The sequence below is a fragment of the Oncorhynchus gorbuscha genome, linkage group LG25, assembly GCF_021184085.1.
Source record: "Oncorhynchus gorbuscha isolate QuinsamMale2020 ecotype Even-year linkage group LG25, OgorEven_v1.0, whole genome shotgun sequence".
Taxonomy (NCBI): domain Eukaryota; kingdom Metazoa; phylum Chordata; class Actinopteri; order Salmoniformes; family Salmonidae; genus Oncorhynchus; species Oncorhynchus gorbuscha.
This window is the reverse complement of record NC_060197.1, coordinates 51,085,223-51,088,418: the sequence shown is the minus strand read 5'-3', so window position 1 is coordinate 51,088,418 and position 3,196 is coordinate 51,085,223.

The window sequence follows — 3,196 nt, the reverse complement described above, 5'->3', positions numbered from 1 at the left end:
AACTAGTCCCACTACTCTATCTGATATCAACTAGTCCACTACTCTATCTGATATCAACTAGTCCCACTACTCTATCTGATATCAACTAGTCCCACTACTCTATCTGATATCAACTAGTCCCACTACTCTATCTGATATCAACTAGTCCCACTACTCTATCTGATATCAACTAGTCCCACTACTCTATCTGATATCAACTAGTCCCACTACTCTATCTGATATCAACTAGTCCCACTACTCTATCTGATATCAACTAGTCCCCTACTCTATCTCAACTAGTCCCACAATGTCTAGTCCCACTACTCTATCTGATATCAACTAGTCCCACTACTCTATCTGATATCAACTAGTCCCACTACTCTATCTGAGTATCAACTAGTCCCAGTCCCACTACTCTATCTGATATCAACTAGTCCCACTACTCTATCTGATATCAACTAGTCCCACTACTCTATCTGATATCAACTAGTCCCACTACTATATCTGATCTGATATCAACTAGTCCCACTACTCTATCTGATATCAACTAGTCCCACTCTATCTGATATCAACTAGTCTACTCTATCTGATATCAACTAGTCCCACTACTCTATCTGATATCAACTAGTCCCACTACTACTCTATCTGAGTATCAACTAGTCCCACTACTCTATCTGATATCAACTAGTCTCCCACTACTCTATCTGATATCAACTAGTCCCACTACTCTATCTGATATCAACTAGTCCCACTACTCTATCTGATATCAACTAGTCCCACTACTCTATCTGATATCAACCACTACTCTATCTGATATCAACTAGTCCCACTACTCTATCTGATATCAACTAGTCCCACTACTCTATCTGAGTATCAACTAGTCCCACTACTCTATCTGATATCAACTAGTCCCACTACTCTATCTGATATCAACTAGTCCCACTACTCTATCTGAGTATCAACTAGTCCCACTACTCTATCTGATATCAACTAGTCCCACTACTCTATCTGATATCAACTAGTCCCACTACTCTATCTGATATCAACTAGTCCCACTACTCTATCTGATATCAACTAGTCCCACTACTCTATCTGATATCAACTAGTCCCACTACTCTATCTGATATCAACTAGTCCCACTACTCCCTACTCTATCTGATATACTCTCTGATATCAACTAGTCCCACTACTCTATCTGATATCAACTAGTCCCACTACTCTATCTGATATCAACTAGTCCCACTACTCTATCTGATATCAACTAGTCCCACTACTCTATCTGATATCAACTAGTCCCACTACTCTATCTGATATCAACTAGTCCCACTACTCTATCTGATATCAACTAGTCCCACTCTATCTGAGTATCAACTACTCTACTCTATCTGATATCAACTAGTCCCACTACTCTATCTGATATCAACTAGTCCCACTACTCTATCTGATATCAACTAGTCCCACTACTCTATCTGAGTATCAACTAGTCCCACTACTCTATCTGATATCAACTAGTCCCACTACTCTATCTGATATCAACTAGTCCCACTACTCTATCTGATATCAACTAGTCCCACTACTCTATCTGATATCAACTAGTCCCACTACTCTATCTGATATCAACTAGTCCCACTACTCTATCTGATATCAACTAGTCCCACTACTCTATCTGATATCAACTAGTCCCACTACTCTATCTGATATCAACTACTCTATCTGATATCAACTAGTCCCACTACTCTATCTGATATCAACTAGTCCCACTACTCTATCTGATATCAACTAGTCCCACTACTCTATCTGAGTATCAACTAGTCCCACTACTCTATCTGATATCAACTAGTCCCACTACTCTATCTGATATCAACTAGTCCCACTACTCTATCTGATATCAACTCCCACTCTATCTGATATCAACTAGTCCCACTACTCTATCTGATATCAACTAGTCCCACTACTCTATCTGAGTATCAACTAGTCCCAGTACCACTACTCTATCTGAGTATCAACTAGTCCCAGTACCACTACTCTATCTGAGGTCAACTAGTCCCACTACTCTATCTGATATCAACTAGTCCCACTACTCTATCTGATATCAACTAGTCCCACTACTCTATCTGATATCAACTAGTCCCACTACTCTATCTGATATCAACTAGTCCCACTACTCTATCTGATATCAACTAGTCCCACTACTCTATCTGATATCAACTAGTCCCACTACTCTATCTGATATCAACTAGTCCCACTACTCTATCTGATATCAACTAGTCCCACTACTCTATCTGATATCAACTAGTCCCACTACTCTATCTGATATCAACTAGTCCCACTACTCTATCTGATATCAACTAGTCCCACTACTCTATCTGATATCAACTAGTCCCACTACTCTATCTGATATCAACTAGTCCCAGTCCCACTACTCTATCTGATATCAACTAGTCCCACTACTCTATCTGATATCAACTAGTCCTACTACTATATCTGATATCAACTAGACCCTCTACTCTATCTGAGATAGGGCTGTTACTTCTGACCTCACAGGAAACCAAGAGGAAGAACTTCCTACTCTATCTGTCATCAACTAGTGACTCTATCTGATATGACTAGTCCCCCTATCTGGCCCCGTCCCTCTATCTGATATCCCCAGCCCTGCTCTCCACTACTCTATCGTTCTGCAGGATACTGGATCTGGGAGACTAGAGGAGATCTGATATCAACTAGTCCACAGGTAAGGACCTATCTAGACCAGTAGAACCTATCTGAACATAGAACTTTAGAACCTAGAACATAGAACTTTAGAACCTAAAACATAGAACTTTAGAATCCTAGAACCTATTGAACTTTAGAATCTAGAACATAGAACTTTAGAACATTGAGCATAGAACCTGAGAACTAGACTTCTGTTATTATGATCTCTCATCCAGGTGTTTAAGGTCCCAGCTCTCGGTGTTCAGGTTCCATTCATCATGAACAACAGCAACTACTCTATCTGAGGAAGAGTAAGAACACACACAGACCCAAATATGGACGTATCAACTAGTCCCACTTCTATCTGATATCAACTAGTCCAAGTCTACAATCAGGGATACTGCTTATTGTTCTATTTACTCAGAGTCAGATGAACTCATGGGTAATGTTTGAATACAAATATAAATGCAGTATGAGGGAAGTTAGCGGTTGTTTTGCTAAGTCAATGCTAACTAGTGTTAGAGCA